A 19,076-nucleotide genomic window follows, 5' to 3' on the forward strand; every position below is an offset into this window, starting at 1 on the left:
TCCCCACACCAAACACCAGCCACCCCCCCTCCCTTCAGATCCCAAATAAGCTTCCCCGGTCAACCTCTAAATAGCACCCTCCAGTGGTGAAAAGAAAGATTATTGTCAGATCCTAAATCAGCTTCTCTTGTCAACCTCTAAATAGCACCATCAAGTGGTGAAAAGAAAGAAACTGTCAGATCCCCAACCAGCTGCCGCTGTCAACCTCCAAATAGCACACTCCAGTGGTGAAAAGAAAGAACTGTCAGATCCCCAACCAGCTACCCCTGTCAACCTCCAAATAGCACACTCCAGTGGTGAAAAGAAAGAACTGTCAGATCCCCAACCAACTACCCCTGTCAACCTCCAAATAGCACACTCCAGTGGTGAAAAGAAAGAACTGTCCGATCCCCAACAAGCTGCCCCTGTCAACCTCACATCAGCACACTCCGGTGGTGAAAAGAGAGATTACTAAAGTGTTGATAACAGAAATTAAACAGCTGCGTTTAAAATCATAAAGGTGCAGTGCCTTTCATTAATGTTCAAATGAATCCTAATCAAAATATAGTAATTTTATCATATTAAGAGAGAAAAAAAGAAAAAAAAAAAAAAAAAAAAAAAAAGAGAGAGAGAGAGAGAGAGAGAGGGGGGGGGGGGGAAGTGGGGAGGGAGTTGGGACTGGAGGGAGGGGAAGGGAAGAAGGGAGGAGGGTGAGGGTTGGAGGCTGTCTAGGGTGGGGCTGTAATGGTTGCCAACCTGTGGTTTTGAGGAGTTCCGTTAGTCCGAAGGCACAGGCGAGGTTAGGTGGAGTAGATGTATCTCAGTGACATCCCCCTGAATCAGTACCTTGACCAAAACAGTTTGGAGTAGAGAGTCACTGGCAATGCACGGGCCGGCGCGTGTCACTCAGAAACTCCCCTCCAATGTTGGTTTGTCTCAATGTAGAATAGAAAAACAGAATAGGAAAAGATTGAAAAGATAGAATAAAGAACAAACGAGAAAGACAGAATAAATAATACAGAAAAAAGGAAGAAAAAGAAGAAAGAAACAGGGATGGAAAAGAATTTGATGAAGAACAGGTAACAGATGTGGCGTCGTCGTATGACGCTCATCCACACCCGAGCCGGTCTAGGCTTAACCTGTCTCGCCCGATTCCCGCTCCTAAATATAGGAGAAGGAATGGGAGAGGAGAAGAGATGAGCAGGCAGACAATGCTGGAATGTAGAGTTTATAGGTGAAAAGTAAAGTGGGTAGATGGCACGAACTAACCTCCATAATGTTAAACATTCTTCCTAAATGAATACTAATTGGCCACAAGGGGTCTAGATTAAGATTAGCGCTACAACTCAGGGTTAGCTTCTAGAAAGTAAGATTGGTTAAGATTGTAACTAACTTCAGGATTAGGGGTTCAACAGGGATAGAAAAGAACTTGAGAAGGAACAGGTAACAGATGTGGCGTCGTCGTATGACGCTCCTCCACACCCGAGCCGGTCTAGGCTTAACCTGTCTCGCCCGATTCCCGCTCCTAAATGTAGGAGAAGGAATGGGAGAGGAAAAGAGATGAGCAGGCAGAAAATGCTGGAATGTTGAGTTTATAGGTGAAAAATAAAGTGGGTAGACGGCACAAACTAACCTCCATAGTCTTAAACATTCTTGGCTAAAGACTAATAATTAAAACCCACCAACCTTAAGGTTAGGGTGGGGTGAAGGGTGAGGGTTAGATTTCAAGGTCACAATGGGTAGGAGACTAATAGCATACAGCTAAAAACTAATGATTTAAACCCACCATCCTTAAGGTTAGGGTGGGGTGAAGGGTGAGGGTTAGATTTCAAGGTTACAATGGGTAGGAGACTAATAGCATACAGCTAAAAACTAATAATTTAACCCACCATCCTTAAGGTTAGGGTGGGGTGAAGGGTGAGGGTTAGATTCTAAGTTACAATGAGTAGGAGACTAGTAGCATACAGCTAAAGACTAATGATTTAAACCCACCAACCTTAAGGTTAGGGTGGGGTGAAGGGTGAGGGTTAGATTCCAAGGTCACAATGGGTAGGAGACTAATAGCATCCAGCTAAAAACTAAGGATTTAAACCCACCATCCTTAAGGTTAGGGTGGGGTGAAGGGTGAGGGTTAGATTCTAAGTTACAATGAGTAGGAGACTAGTAGCATACAGCTAAAACCTAATGATTTAAACCCACCATCCTTAAGGTAAGGGTGGGGTAAAGGGTGAGGGTTAGATTCTAGGTTTGGTTAGGGTTAGAGCGAAAGATCAGGGTCCAGGGCTAAAATTAAGATAAATAGGTGGCATTAAAAGACCTCCATAGTTTAAAACCTTATTTATCACCTTATCCTGAACGGCCCAAGGCCTTGGTTAGGGTAAGAGCGAAAGATCAGGGTCAGGGGCTAAAAATAAGATAAATAGGTGGCATTAACAGACCTCCATCGTTTAAAACAATATTTGTAACTCCATCCTAAAACCATATTTATATTCCCTTCCATGAGCGGCGTTAGTTAAGCAAACCCAGAAACTCCTGTAATTGTAATAACCAAGAAGACATCTTTAGGACTAAAAAAATACAATCAAGCAAAATTGAAGAAATCCCAGACAAACATCATAATCATGTAATTTATGTCAACCTGAAATAACACAAAAGATCACTCTTCCTATATAAAGGCAAAGGAAGGGAGCTGAATCATAGTAAGTTGTTGCAGGATTTAGGTTTGGATCTCAAAATGAGTGTATAAGGAAGTGTTAATTTGGATCAATCTCATTTATTCCAAATCTTGACACATCATCAGTAGTGTGCCTTGGTATCAACAGATCGTTTCGGCCTTTTAAACACTATACGATCCTACTCCAAGGTGGCCCGACGAGGTGATCATTCTCGCCGTGTGTCAGACTAAATTTTGAAAAACATCCAAAAGGGATTTATGGCCAGCTCCTGAGAGCATCAGTCACAAGTTGGTTATGTCACCATGTAGTTATGAAGCCATGTATGTCTGGCCTTCTTTGTGCACTTAAAAATCAATTTCTCTTATTATATTTGCAATTAGAAATAGGACAATATTAGCCATCAACTTCTTTTCTCACTCATTACCAACAAGCTGTTGTTAAATCAACCCATACATTCACCATTGGGGCTTTATGAAAATCAGAAATTAAACAGTGTTAGCCATCCACTTTATTTCTTATTGATTCCAACAAGCTGTTGTTAAATCAACTCAAACATTCACCATTGGGGCTTTATGAAAATCAGGAATTAAACAGTGTTAGCCATCCACTTCATTTCTTATTGATTCCAACAAGCTGTTGTTAAATCAACTCAAACATTCACCATTGGGGCTTTATGAAAATCAGGAATTAAACAGTGTTAGCCATCCACTTCATTTCTTATTGATTCCAACAAGCTGTTGTTAAATCAAATCACACTCTGTTGGTGCTGTATGAAAACCAGAAATTGCATACTTTTAGCCATCAACCTCTTTCGTTAATTATTACCAAAAGCTGTTGTTAAATGCAATTATCAATTCACTGCTGGTACTGTATGAGAGCCGGAAATTGAATCCTTTTAGCCATCCACTTCTTTAATCATTCCCAAAAACTGTTGTTAAATGTATTCATCCATTTACTACTGGTGCTGTATGAGAACCAGAAATTGAACACTTTTAGCCATCCACTTCTTTCCTTAACCATTACCAAAAGCTGTTGCTAAATACAATAATCCAGTCACTGCTGGTGCTGTATGAAAACAAGAAATTGAACACCCTTTCAGCCATCCACTTCTTTCCTTAATTATTTCCAAAAACTATTGTTAAATATACGCATGACAACACTGCTGACACTCCATGAAAACCAGTAACTAAAACCAAAAACCTTTATTGTTGGAAATAGCCATTCATAATTACCTTCCGTATTCTAATGTTTTTTTTATATTAGAGCCCCAGTCAGTGCAGCAATAAGCTGAACTTAAAGAGTAATAACAAACCTCCTGTAACCGACAGAAACTAAACATTTCACTTTCACCAGGATAAACTAAACCTCAGAAACCGCCAAAGAAAACCAGAAAATAGCTTCATACCTGTAAACCAGTCTACGTTATCGGCTCCGGTTGGCTTTGCTGCGATCAGATGTCAGTTCAATATTCACGCTCCCAACAGTTTAACCGTATTAGGGCGTCAAGTAAAAATCCTTCTGAGCAACAAGCTGCGGTCAGCTGCTGATGTGTCCAGCGACTTCTCCTATGAACAGCACCAAAGCTGTTCGTTCTCTCTCAGCTAACAATATGACTGCGCTCCAAGCTTTATAGGGGGAAAGATAAGGAAGGCGGAGACGTCCCAGCTAACAGAATAACAAAATATTTCCCTAAAAACAGCTCATTAACTTCACAAAGGCTTTAAATGACCAAAGAATAAAATACATCCCCAAGTCTGCTAAACCTATTACCAGAACCCCCACCATCCAGACTGCAAACTAGTGTCTACAGAAGTAGTCACAAATGGTAAACAATTCTCTACAGGGCAGCTTATTCACTGCAGCCAAAGCGTCTCCACTAACAAAACCCAAAGTCCACCTAAACCACTTCCCTTATTTTTTTGTAATATAGATTGACAAGAATTTAAAGTCCCCTATCCAATTTAAATAAGATAACCCCCCACCATCCAGGATGCAAACTAATGACTATAGAAGTAATCACAAATGGTAAACCAACCTCTACAGGGCAGCTAATTAACCACAGCCAAAGCGTCCCCACTCCCCACACCAAACACCAGCCACCCCCCCTCCCTTCAGATCCCAAATAAGCTTCCCCCGTCAACCTCTAAATAGCACCCTCCAGTGGTGAAAAGAAAGATTATTGTCAGATCCTAAATCAGCTTCTCTTGTCAACCTCTAAATAGCACCATCAAGTGGTGAAAAGAAAGAAACTGTCAGATCCCCAACCAGCTGCCCCTGTCAACCTCCAAATAGCACACTCCAGTGGTGAAAAGAAAGAACTGTCAGATCCCCAACCAGCTACCCCTGTCAACCTCCAAATAGCACACTCCAGTGGTGAAAAGAAAGAACTGTCAGATCCCCAACCAACTACCCCTGTCAACCTCCAAATAGCACACTCCAGTGGTGAAAAGAAAGAACTGTCCGATCCCCAACAAGCTGCCCCTGTCAACCTCACATCAGCACACTCCGGTGGTGAAAAGAGAGATTACTAAAGTGTTGATAACAGAAATTAAACAGCTGCGTTTAAAATCATAAAGGTGCAGTGCCTTTCATTAATGTTCAAATGAATCCTAATCAAAATATAGTAATTTTATCATATTAAGAGAGAAAAAAAGAAAAAAAAAAAAAAAAAAGAGAGAGAGAGAGAGAGAGAGAGAGAGAGAGAGGGGGGGGGAAGTGGGGAGGGAGTTGGGACTGGAGGGAGGGGAAGGGAAGAAGGGAGGAGGGTGAGGGTTGGAGGCTGTCTAGGGTGGGGCTGTAATGGTTGCCAACCTGTGGTTTTGAGGAGTTCCGTTAGTCCGAAGGCACAGGCGAGGTTAGGTGGAGTAGATGTATCTCAGTGACATCCCCCTGAATCAGTACCTTGACCAAAACAGTTTGGAGTAGAGAGTCACTGGCAATGCACGGGCCGGCGCGTGTCACTCAGAAACTCCCCTCCAATGTTGGTTTGTCTCAATGTAGAATAGAAAAACAGAATAGGAAAAGATTGAAAAGATAGAATAAAGAACAAACGAGAAAGACAGAATAAATAATACAGAAAAAAGGAAGAAAAAGAAGAAAGAAACAGGGATGGAAAAGAATTTGATGAAGAACAGGTAACAGATGTGGCGTCGTCGTATGACGCTCATCCACACCCGAGCCGGTCTAGGCTTAACCTGTCTCGCCCGATTCCCGCTCCTAAATATAGGAGAAGGAATGGGAGAGGAGAAGAGATGAGCAGGCAGACAATGCTGGAATGTAGAGTTTATAGGTGAAAAGTAAAGTGGGTAGATGGCACGAACTAACCTCCATAATGTTAAACATTCTTCCTAAATGAATACTAATTGGCCACAAGGGGTCTAGATTAAGATTAGCGCTACAACTCAGGGTTAGCTTCTAGAAAGTAAGATTGGTTAAGATTGTAACTAACTTCAGGATTAGGGGTTCAACAGGGATAGAAAAGAACTTGAGAAGGAACAGGTAACAGATGTGGCGTCGTCGTATGACGCTCCTCCACACCCGAGCCGGTCTAGGCTTAACCTGTCTCGCCCGATTCCCGCTCCTAAATGTAGGAGAAGGAATGGGAGAGGAAAAGAGATGAGCAGGCAGAAAATGCTGGAATGTTGAGTTTATAGGTGAAAAATAAAGTGGGTAGACGGCACAAACTAACCTCCATAGTCTTAAACATTCTTGGCTAAAGACTAATAATTAAAACCCACCAACCTTAAGGTTAGGGTGGGGTGAAGGGTGAGGGTTAGATTTCAAGGTCACAATGGGTAGGAGACTAATAGCATACAGCTAAAAACTAATGATTTAAACCCACCATCCTTAAGGTTAGGGTGGGGTGAAGGGTGAGGGTTAGATTTCAAGGTTACAATGGGTAGGAGACTAATAGCATACAGCTAAAAACTAATAATTTAAACCCACCATCCTTAAGGTTAGGGTGGGGTGAAGGGTGAGGGTTAGATTCTAAGTTACAATGAGTAGGAGACTAGTAGCATACAGCTAAAGACTAATGATTTAAACCCACCAACCTTAAGGTTAGGGTGGGGTGAAGGGTGAGGGTTAGATTCCAAGGTCACAATGGGTAGGAGACTAATAGCATACAGCTAAAAACTAATGATTTAAACCCACCATCCTTAAGGTTAGGGTGGGGTGAAGGGTGAGGGTTAGATTCTAAGTTACAATGAGTAGGAGGCTAGTAGCACACAGCTAAAGACTAATGATTTAAACCCACCATCCTTAAGGTTAGGGTGGGGTGAAGGGTGAGGGTTAGATTCTAAGTTACAATGAGTAGGAGACTAGTAGCATACAACTAAAGACTAATGATTTAAACCCACCAACCTTAAGGTTAGGGTGGGGTGAAGGGTGAGGGTTAGATTTCAAGGTTACAATGGGTAGGAGACTAATAGCATACAGCTAAAAACTAATGATTTAAACCCACCATCCTTAAGGTTAGGGTGGGGTGAAGGGTGAGGGTTAGATTCTAAGTTACAATGAGTAGAAGGCTAGTAGCACACAGCTAAAGACTAATGATTTAAAACCACCATCCTTAAGGTTAGGGTGGGGTGAAAGGTGAGGGTTTGATTCTAGGTTAAAATGAGTAGGAGACTAGTAGCATACAGCTAAAAACTAATGATTTAAACCCACCATCCTTAAGGTTAGGGTGGGGTAAAGGGTGAGGGTTAGATTCTAGGTTTGGTTAGGGTTAGAGCGAAAGATCAGGGTCCAGGGCTAAAATTAAGATAAATAGGTGGCATTAACAGACCTCCATAGTTTAAAACCTTATTTATCACCTTATCCTGAACGGCCCAAGGCCTTGGTTAGGGTAAGAGCGAAAGATCAGGGTCAGGGGCTAAAAATAAGATAAATAGGTGGCATTAACAGACCTCCATCGTTTAAAACAATATTTGTAACCCCATCCTAAAACCATATTTATATTTCCTTCCATGAGCGGCGTTAGTTAAGCAAACCCAGAAACTCCTGTAATTGTAATAACCAAGAAGACATCTTTAGGACTAAAATAATACAATTAAGCAAAATTGAAGAAATCCCAGACAAACATCATAATCATGTAATTTATGTCAACCTGAAATAACACAAAAGATCACTCTTCCTATATAAAGGCAAAGGAAGGGAGCTGAATCATAGTAAGTTGTTGCAGGATTTAGGTTTGGGTCTCAAAATGAGTGTATAAGGAAGTGTTAATTTGGATCAATCTCATTTATTCCAAATCTTGACACATCATCAGTAGTGTGCCTTGGTATCAACAGATCGTTTCGGCCTTTTAAACACTATACGATCCTACTCCAAGGTGGCCCGACAAGGTGATCATTCTCGCCGTGTGTCAGACTAAATTTTGAAAAACATCCAAAAGGGATTTATGGCCAGCTCCTGAGAGCATCAGTCACAAGTTGGTTATATCACCATGTAGTTATGAAGCTATGTATGTCTGGCCTTCTTTGTGCACTTAAGAATCAATTTCTCTTATTATATTTGCAATTAGAAATAGGACAATATTAGCCATCAACTTCTTTTCTCACTCATTACCAACAAGCTGTTGTTAAATCAACTCATACATTCACCATTGGGGCTTTATGAAAATCAGAAATTAAACAGTGTTAGCCATCCACTTTATTTCTTATTGATTCCAACAAGCTGTTGTTAAATCAACTCAAACATTCACCATTGGGGCTTTATGAAAATCAGGAATTAAACAGTGTTAGCCATCCACTTCATTTCTTATTGATTCCAACAAGCTGTTGTTAAATCAAATCACACTCTGTTGGTGCTGTATGAAAACCAGAAATTGCATACTTTTAGCCATCAACCTCTTTCGTTAATTATTACCAAAAGCTGTTGTTAAATGCAATTATCAATTCACTGCTGGTACTGTATGAGAGCCGGAAATTGAATCCTTTTAGCCATCCACTTCTTTAATCATTCCCAAAAATTGTTGTTAAATGTATTCATCCATTTACTACTGGTGCTGTATGAGAACCAGAAATTGAACACTTTTAGCCATCCACTTCTTTCCTTAATCATTACCAAAAGCTGTTGCTAAATACAGTAATCCAGTCACTGCTGGTGCTGTATGAAAACAAGAAATTGAACACCCTTTTAGCCATCCACTTCTTTCCTTAATCATTTCCAAAAACTATTGTTAAATATACTCATGACAACACTGCTGACACTCCATGAAAACCAGTAACTAAAACCAAAAACCTTTATTGTTGGAAATAGCCATTCATAATTACCTTCCGTATTCTAATGTTTTTTTATATTAGAGCCCCAGTCAGCGCAGCAATAAGCTGAACTTAAAGAGTAATAACAAACCTCCTGTAACCGACAGAAACTAAACATTTCACTTTCACCAGGATAAACTAAACCTCAGAAACCGCCAAAGAACACCAGAAAATAGCTTCATACCTGTAAACCAGTCTACGTTATGGGCTCCGGTTGGCTTTGCTGCGATCAGATGTCAGTTCAATATTCACGCTCCCAACAGTTTAACCGTATTAGGGCGTCAAGTAAAAATCCTTCTGAGCAACAAGCTGCGGTCAGCTGCTGATGTGTCCAGCGACTTCTCCTATGAACAGCACCAAAGCTGTTCGTTCTCTCTCAGCTAACAATATGACTGCGCTCCAAGCTTTATAGGGGGAAAGATAAGGAAGGCGGAGACGTCCCAGCTAACAGAATAACAAAATATTTCCCTAAAAACAGCTCATTAACTTCACAAAGGCTTTAAATGACCAAAGAATAAAATACATCCCCAAGTCTGCTAAACCTATTAACAGAACCCCCACCATCCAGACTGCAAACTAGTGTCTACAGAAGTAATCACAAATGGTAAACAATTCTCTACAGGGCAGCTTATTCACTGCAGCCAAAGCGTCTCCACTAACAAAACCCAAAGTCCACCTAAACCACTTCCCTTATTTTTTTGCAATATAGATTGACAAGAATTTAAAGTCCCCTATCCAATTTAAATAAGATAACCCCCCACCATCCAGGATGCAAACTAATGACTATAAAAGTAATCACAAATGGTAAACCAACCTCTACAAGGCAGCTAATTAACCACAGCCAAAGCGTCCCCACTCCCAACACCAAACACCAGCCGCCCTTCTCCCTTCAGATCCCAAATAAGCTTCCCCCGTCAACCTCTAAATAGCACCCTCCAGTGGTGAAAAGAAAGATTATTGTCAGATCCTAAATCAGCTTCTCTTGTCAACCTCTAAATAGCGCCATCAAGTGGTGAAAAGAAAGAACTGTCAGATCCCCAACCAGCTACCCCTGTCAACCTCCAAATAGCACACTCCAGTGGTGAAAAGAAAGAACTGTCCGATCCCCAACAAGCTGCCCCTGTCAACCTCACATCAGCACACTCCGGTGGTGAAAAGAGAGATTACTAAAGTGTTGATAACAGAAATTAAACAGCTGCGTTTAAAATCATAAAGGTGCAGTGCCTTTCATTAATGTTTAAATGAATCCTAATCAAAATATAGTAATTTTATCATATTAAGAGAGAAAAAAAGAAAAAAAGAGAGAGAGAGAGAGAGAGAGAGAGAGAGAGAGAGGGAGTGGGGAGGGAGTTGGGACTGGAGGGAGGGGAAGGGAAGAAGGGAGGAGGGTGAGGGTTGGAGGCTGTCTAGGGTGGGGCTGTAATGGTTGCCAACCTGTGGTTTTGAGGAGTTCCGTTAGTCCGAAGGCACAGGCGAGGTTAGGTGGAGTAGATGTATCTCAGTGACATCCCCCTGAATCAGTACCTTGACCAAAACAGTTTGGAGTAGAGAGTCACTGGCAATGCACGGGCCGGCGCGTGTCACTCAGAAACTCCCCTCCAATGTTGGTTTGTCTCAATGTAGAATAGAAAAACAGAATAGGAAAAGATTGAAAAGATAGAATAAAGAACAAACGAGAAAGACAGAATAAATAATACAGAAAAAAGGAAGAAAAAGAAGAAAGAAACAGGGATGGAAAAGAATTTGATGAAAAACAGGTAACAGATGTGGCGTCGTCGTATGACGCTCCTCCACACCCGAGCCGGTCTAGGCTTAACCTGTCTCGCCCGATTCCCGCTCCTAAATATAGGAGAAGGAATGGGAGAGGAGAAGAGATGAGCAGGCAGACAATGCTGGAATGTAGAGTTTATAGGTGAAAAGTAAAGTGGGTAGATGGCACGAACTAACCTCCATAATGTTAAACATTCTTCCTAAATGAATACTAATTGGCCACAAGGGGTCTAGATTAAGATTAGCGCTACAACTCAGGGTTAGCTTCTAGAAAGTAAGATTGGTTAAGATTGTAACTAACTTCAGGATTAGGGGTTCAACAGGGATAGAAAAGAACTTGAGAAGGAACAGGTAACAGATGTGGCGTCGTCGTATGACGCTCCTCCACACCCGAGCCGGTCTAGGCTTAACCTGTCTCGCCCAATTCCCACTCCTAAATATAGGAGAAGGAATGGGAGAGGAAAAGAGATGAGCAGGCAGACAACGCTGGAATGTTGAGTTTATAGGTGAAAAGTAAAGTGGGTAGACGGCACAAACTAACCTCCATAGTCTTAAACATTCTTGGCTAAAGACTAATAATTTAAACCCACCAACCTTAAGGTTAGGGTGGGGTGAAGGGTGAGGGTTAGATTTCAAGGTCACAATGGGTAGGAGACTAATAGCATACAGCTAAAAACTAATGATTTAAACCCACCATCCTTAAGGTTAGGGTGGGGTGAAGGGTGAGGGTTAGATTTCAAGGTTACAATGGGTAGGAGACTAATAGCATACAGCTAAAAACTAATAATTTAAACCCACCATCCTTAAGGTTAGGGTGGGGTGAAGGGTGAGGGTTAGATTCTAAGTTACAATGAGTAGGAGACTAGTAGCATACAGCTAAAGACTAATGATTTAAACCCACCAACCTTAAGGTTAGGGTGGGGTGAAGGGTGAGGGTTAGATTCCAAGGTCACAATGGGTAGGAGACTAATAGCATACAGCTAAAAACTAATGATTTAAACCCACCATCCTTAAGGTTAGGGTGGGGTGAAGGGTGAGGGTTAGATTCTAAGTTACAATGAGTAGGAGGCTAGTAGCACACAGCTAAAGACTAATGATTTAAACCCACCATCCTTAAGGTTAGGGTGGGGTGAAGGGTGAGGGTTAGATTCTAAGTTACAATGAGTAGGAGACTAGTAGCATACAACTAAAGACTAATGATTTAAACCCACCAACCTTAAGGTTAGGGTGGGGTGAAGGGTGAGGGTTAGATTTCAAGGTTACAATGGGTAGGAGACTAATAGCATACAGCTAAAAACTAATGATTTAAACCCACCATCCTTAAGGTTAGGGTGGGGTGAAGGGTGAGGGTTAGATTCTAAGTTACAATGAGTAGAAGGCTAGTAGCACACAGCTAAAGACTAATGATTTAAAACCACCATCCTTAAGGTTAGGGTGGGGTGAAAGGTGAGGGTTTGATTCTAGGTTAAAATGAGTAGGAGACTAGTAGCATACAGCTAAAAACTAATTATTTAAACCCACCATCCTTAAGGTTAGGGTGGGGTAAAGGGTGAGGGTTAGATTCTAGGTTTGGTTAGGGTTAGAGCGAAAGATCAGGGTCCAGGGCTAAAATTAAGATAAATAGGTGGCATTAACAGACCTCCATAGTTTAAAACCTTATTTATCACCTTATCCTGAACGGCCCAAGGCCTTGGTTAGGGTAAGAGCGAAAGATCAGGGTCAGGGGCTAAAAATAAGATAAATAGGTGGCATTAACAGACCTCCATCGTTTAAAACAATATTTGTAACCCCATCCTAAAACCATATTTATATTTCCTTCCATGAGCGGCGTTAGTTAAGCAAACCCAGAAACTCCTGTAATTGTAATAACCAAGAAGACATCTTTAGGACTAAAAAAATACAATCAAGCAAAATTGAAGAAATCCCAGACAAACATCATAATCATGTAATTTATGTCAACCTGAAATAACACAAAAGATCACTCTTCCTATATAAAGGCAAAGGAAGGGAGCTGAATCATAGTAAGTTGTTGCAGGATTTAGGTTTGGGTCTCAAAATGAGTGTATAAGGAAGTGTTAATTTGGATCAATCTCATTTATTCCAAATCTTGACACATCATCAGTAGTGTGCCTTGGTATCAACAGATCGTTTCGGCCTTTTAAACACTATACGATCCTACTCCAAGGTGGCCCGACAAGGTGATCATTCTCGCCGTGTGTCAGACTAAATTTTGAAAAACATCCAAAAGGGATTTATGGCCAGCTCCTGAGAGCATCAGTCACAAGTTGGTTATATCACCATGTAGTTATGAAGCTATGTATGTCTGGCCTTCTTTGTGCACTTAAGAATCAATTTCTCTTATTATATTTGCAATTAGAAATAGGACAATATTAGCCATCAACTTCTTTTCTCACTCATTACCAACAAGCTGTTGTTAAATCAACTCATACATTCACCATTGGGGCTTTATGAAAATCAGAAATTAAACAGTGTTAGCCATCCACTTTATTTCTTATTGATTCCAACAAGCTGTTGTTAAATCAACTCAAACATTCACCATTGGGGCTTTATGAAAATCAGGAATTAAACAGTGTTAGCCATCCACTTCATTTCTTATTGATTCCAACAAGCTGTTGTTAAATCAAATCACACTCTGTTGGTGCTGTATGAAAACCAGAAATTGCATACTTTTAGCCATCAACCTCTTTCGTTAATTATTACCAAAAGCTGTTGTTAAATGCAATTATCAATTCACTGCTGGTACTGTATGAGAGCCGGAAATTGAATCCTTTTAGCCATCCACTTCTTTAATCATTCCCAAAAATTGTTGTTAAATGTATTCATCCATTTACTACTGGTGCTGTATGAGAACCAGAAATTGAACACTTTTAGCCATCCACTTCTTTCCTTAATCATTACCAAAAGCTGTTGCTAAATACAGTAATCCAGTCACTGCTGGTGCTGTATGAAAACAAGAAATTGAACACCCTTTTAGCCATCCACTTCTTTCCTTAATCATTTCCAAAAACTATTGTTAAATATACTCATGACAACACTGCTGACACTCCATGAAAACCAGTAACTAAAACCAAAAACCTTTATTGTTGGAAATAGCCATTCATAATTACCTTCCGTATTCTAATGTTTTTTTATATTAGAGCCCCAGTCAGCGCAGCAATAAGCTGAACTTAAAGAGTAATAACAAACCTCCTGTAACCGACAGAAACTAAACATTTCACTTTCACCAGGATAAACTAAACCTCAGAAACCGCCAAAGAACACCAGAAAATAGCTTCATACCTGTAAACCAGTCTACGTTATGGGCTCCGGTTGGCTTTGCTGCGATCAGATGTCAGTTCAATATTCACGCTCCCAACAGTTTAACCGTATTAGGGCGTCAAGTAAAAATCCTTCTGAGCAACAAGCTGCGGTCAGCTGCTGATGTGTCCAGCGACTTCTCCTATGAACAGCACCAAAGCTGTTCGTTCTCTCTCAGCTAACAATATGACTGCGCTCCAAGCTTTATAGGGGGAAAGATAAGGAAGGCGGAGACGTCCCAGCTAACAGAATAACAAAATATTTCCCTAAAAACAGCTCATTAACTTCACAAAGGCTTTAAATGACCAAAGAATAAAATACATCCCCAAGTCTGCTAAACCTATTACCAGAACCCCCACCATCCAGACTGCAAACTAGTGTCTACAGAAGTAATCACAAATGGTAAACAATTCTCTACAGGGCAGCTTATTCACTGCAGCCAAAGCGTCTCCACTAACAAAACCCAAAGTCCACCTAAACCACTTCCCTTATTTTTTTGCAATATAGATTGACAAGAATTTAAAGTCCCCTATCCAATTTAAATAAGATAACCCCCCACCATCCAGGATGCAAACTAATGACTATAAAAGTAATCACAAATGGTAAACCAACCTCTACAAGGCAGCTAATTAACCACAGCCAAAGCGTCCCCACTCCCAACACCAAACACCAGCCGCCCTTCTCCCTTCAGATCCCAAATAAGCTTCCCCCGTCAACCTCTAAATAGCACCCTCCAGTGGTGAAAAGAAAGATTATTGTCAGATCCTAAATCAGCTTCTCTTGTCAACCTCTAAATAGCGCCATCAAGTGGTGAAAAGAAAGAACTGTCAGATCCCCAACCAGCTACCCCTGTCAACCTCCAAATAGCACACTCCAGTGGTGAAAAGAAAGAACTGTCCGATCCCCAACAAGCTGCCCCTGTCAACCTCACATCAGCACACTCCGGTGGTGAAAAGAGAGATTACTAAAGTGTTGATAACAGAAATTAAACAGCTGCGTTTAAAATCATAAAGGTGCAGTGCCTTTCATTAATGTTCAAATGAATCCTAATCAAAATATAGTAATTTTATCATATTAAGAGAGAAAAAAAGAAAAAAAGAGAGAGAGAGAGAGAGAGAGAGAGAGAGAGAGAGGGAGTGGGGAGGGAGTTGGGACTGGAGGGAGGGGAAGGGAAGAAGGGAGGAGGGTGAGGGTTGGAGGCTGTCTAGGGTGGGGCTGTAATGGTTGCCAACCTGTGGTTTTGAGGAGTTCCGTTAGTCCGAAGGCACAGGCGAGGTTAGGTGGAGTAGATGTATCTCAGTGACATCCCCCTGAATCAGTACCTTGACCAAAACAGTTTGGAGTAGAGAGTCACTGGCAATGCACGGGCCGGCGCGTGTCACTCAGAAACTCCCCTCCAATGTTGGTTTGTCTCAATGTAGAATAGAAAAACAGAATAGGAAAAGATTGAAAAGATAGAATAAAGAACAAACGAGAAAGACAGAATAAATAATACAGAAAAAAGGAAGAAAAAGAAGAAAGAAACAGGGATGGAAAAGAATTTGATGAAGAACAGGTAACAGATGTGGCGTCGTCGTATGACGCTCATCCACACCCGAGCCGGTCTGGGCTTAACCTGTCTCGCCCGATTCCCGCTCCTAAATATAGGAGAAGGAATGGGAGAGGAGAAGAGATGAGCAGGCAGACAATGCTGGAATGTAGAGTTCATAGGTGAAAAGTAAAGTGGGTAGATGGCACGAACTAACCTCCATAATGTTAAACATTCTTCCTAAATGAATACTAATTGGCCACAAGGGGTCTAGATTAAGATTAGCGCTACAACTCAGGGTTAGCTTCTAGAAAGTAAGATTGGTTAAGATTGTAACTAACTTCAGGATTAGGGGTTCAACAGGGATAGAAAAGAACTTGAGAAGGAACAGGTAACAGATGTGGCGTCGTCGTATGACGCTCCTCCACACCCGAGCCGGTCTAGGCTTAACCTGTCTCGCCCGATTCCCGCTCCTAAATGTAGGAGAAGGAATGGGAGAGGAAAAGAGATGAGCAGGCAGAAAATGCTGGAATGTTGAGTTTATAGGTGAAAAATAAAGTGGGTAGACGGCACAAACTAACCTCCATAGTCTTAAACATTCTTGGCTAAAGACTAATAATTAAAACCCACCAACCTTAAGGTTAGGGTGGGGTGAAGGGTGAGGGTTAGATTTCAAGGTCACAATGGGTAGGAGACTAATAGCATACAGCTAAAAACTAATGATTTAAACCCACCATCCTTAAGGTTAGGGTGGGGTGAAGGGTGAGGGTTAGATTTCAAGGTTACAATGGGTAGGAGACTAATAGCATACAGCTAAAAACTAATAATTTAACCCACCATCCTTAAGGTTAGGGTGGGGTGAAGGGTGAGGGTTAGATTCTAAGTTACAATGAGTAGGAGACTAGTAGCATACAGCTAAAGACTAATGATTTAAACCCACCAACCTTAAGGTTAGGGTGGGGTGAAGGGTGAGGGTTAGATTCCAAGGTCACAATGGGTAGGAGACTAATAGCATCCAGCTAAAAACTAAGGATTTAAACCCACCATCCTTAAGGTTAGGGTGGGGTGAAGGGTGAGGGTTAGATTCTAAGTTACAATGAGTAGGAGACTAGTAGCATACAGCTAAAACCTAATGATTTAAACCCACCATCCTTAAGGTAAGGGTGGGGTAAAGGGTGAGGGTTAGATTCTAGGTTTGGTTAGGGTTAGAGCGAAAGATCAGGGTCCAGGGCTAAAATTAAGATAAATAGGTGGCATTAAAAGACCTCCATGGGTTAGGGTTAGGGTTAGGGTTAGGGTTAGGGTTAGGGTTAGGAATAAGGGGTAAGTACCACTTTAAAATATGGGGGCAAACTTTTTGAGGACCAGCTAGAGACACCATTCCACTTCACAGGGCTTCAGGGGGCCCGGCTGGAGGCTGTGGTAAAGTTGCCCAAAGTTTGCCCCCAATGCATCATGGGTAAAAACAATCAAACGTCTCTCACGGCCAGGGAAGTGGGGGCATAGCTCAGGGACCGCGGCTACCCCCCCATTTGTGGCCACGCCGAATCCAACGGTACCACCCACAAGTCTCTACGACCTTCCTAGCCGGAGATATGATTGGTTGAAGTCGCCCCATTGAAACGAATGGGAGGCGGGTGAGTGAAAAATTTCTGTGTCAGGGCCCAAATCCTTCCCCCAGAAACCTCACATGAGCACGTTTCAGACCATTTGGAGTCCAATGGTACCTACTTTGAGTGACCACTTTTCCCAACCCATACTTAGGGTAAGTGTAAGTGATAGGGTAAGTGATAGTGCAATTGTATGTGTGAGTGTTAGGGTAAGAGTAAGTGATAAGTGAAAGTGTATTTGTATGTCTTAGGGTAAGAGTAAGTGATAGGGTAGGTGATAGTGTAAGTGTAAGAGTCCGTTACCTTGTGACGGTCCTCTGCGTGGAGCCGGACAAGGGGGTGTGCTCCCGAGGTCTGTCAGAGACAGACTGAGCGTTCTAGGGCAGTTTGTGTCCCTTTAAATACATTTAAATGTAATTTAATGTAATTTAATTAAAATTTCAAAATTTCAAGTGACTTTATCTCTTCATAGGAACGTTGTAGGAAAAAACGGATGGCACCTACCCCCCCAAAGTCGATGTCTGGCTTTCCAACGGTGGAAACCCCGTAGTTCTACGCCCCACCTGAGGTGAGATAATGTCGTTTTTACAGTGTATTTTCTGTATCTCCGGAACGGAAGGTCGTAGAAACTCGGGGAGACCACCGTTGGATTCAGAAGGGTCGAATTAGGGCAGGCGGAAGCTGGTTTGGAGTCTCTACGACCTTCCGTTCTGGAGATATAAGAGGTCAAAGTTAGGCAAACTTGGTCCCTCTTTATCTCATCAACCGATCGTCACAGAAACAAGCGGACAAAACCTGTGCCCTGCCTAGACCACGCCGGATCCAACGGTGAAAACCCCGAGTCTCTAAGACCTTTGGTTCCGGAGATATAGAAGGTCGAGTGTGGGACATTCGTCCTTCTTTATCTCATCAACCGATTGTCACAGAAACAAGCGGACAAAACCTGTGAACTGTCTAGACCACGCCGGATCCAACGGTGAAAACCCCGAGTCTCTACGACCTTCCGTTCCGGAGATATCCGCCGTTGAAGTCGTCCCATTGAAAAGAATGGGAGGCGGGTGACTGAAAAATTTCTAAGTGTCAGGGGCCAAATCCTTCCCCCAGAAACCTCAAATCAGCACGTTTCAGACCATTTGGAGTCCGGGTTAGGGTTAGGGTTAGGGTTAGGGTTAGGGTTAGGGTGAGGGTTAGGGTTAGGGTTAGGGTTAGGGTTAGGGTTAGGGTTAGGATATAGGGTTTTGACGACCGTCGCCTGCCTCTTCGAAGGCGAATAACTTTTGATAGGAAGGTGCTAGAGACTTGAAACCAAGTCCTACCCCCCCAGGCAACGGGTCTGGCTTTCGATAATTGGCATCGGTTTGGCTCTACGACCTTCCGGTCCGGAGATACGCCCACTTTTTGACTTCCGGTTGCCTGTATCTCCGGAACGGAAGGTCGTAGAAACTCGCGGAGACCACCGTTGGATTCAGAAGGGTCGAATTATGGCAGACGGAGCTTGGTTGCGAGTCTCTACGACCTTCCGTTCCGGAGATATCCGCCGTTGAAGTCGTCCCATTGAAACGAATGGGAGGCGGGTGACCGAAAAATTTATAAGTGCCAGGGCCCAAATCCTTCCCCCAGAAACCTCATAGGAGCACGTTTCAGAGCATTTGGAGTCCAATGGTACCTACTTTGAGTGACCAGTTTTCCCAACCCATACTTAGGGTAAGTGATAGGGTAAGTGATAGTGAAATTGTATGTGTGAGTGTTAAGGTAAGAGTAAGTGATAGGGTAGGTGATAGTGTAAGAGTCTGTTGCCCTGTGATCCTCTGAGTGGAGACAGACAAGGTGATGTGCTCCCTAGGGTTAGGGTTAGGGTTAGGGTTAGGGTTAGGGTTAGGTGTAAATTATTTATCTCGTCGACTCCCCCTGCCTCATCCGACGACTCAGCAGT

At 42.2% G+C, this 19,076-nt stretch overlaps 1 protein-coding gene across 1 annotated transcript in view; it reads left to right on the top strand.

Annotated features, from left to right (window-relative positions):
- Positions 1–17,742, top strand: part of cracr2aa (calcium release activated channel regulator 2Aa) — an 89,473-nt gene extending 71,731 nt beyond the window's left edge. Inside the window, exon 20 of the transcript XR_011520480.1 lies at positions 17,616–17,742. The gene's annotated coding sequence lies outside the window, so the exon portion shown is untranslated. The remainder of the gene's footprint in view (positions 1–17,615) is intronic.
- The last annotated feature ends 1,334 nt before the right edge of the window (positions 17,743–19,076 follow it).

This window comes from Nothobranchius furzeri, chromosome 4, assembly GCF_043380555.1.
Source record: "Nothobranchius furzeri strain GRZ-AD chromosome 4, NfurGRZ-RIMD1, whole genome shotgun sequence".
In the NCBI taxonomy this organism is placed as follows: domain Eukaryota; kingdom Metazoa; phylum Chordata; class Actinopteri; order Cyprinodontiformes; family Nothobranchiidae; genus Nothobranchius; species Nothobranchius furzeri.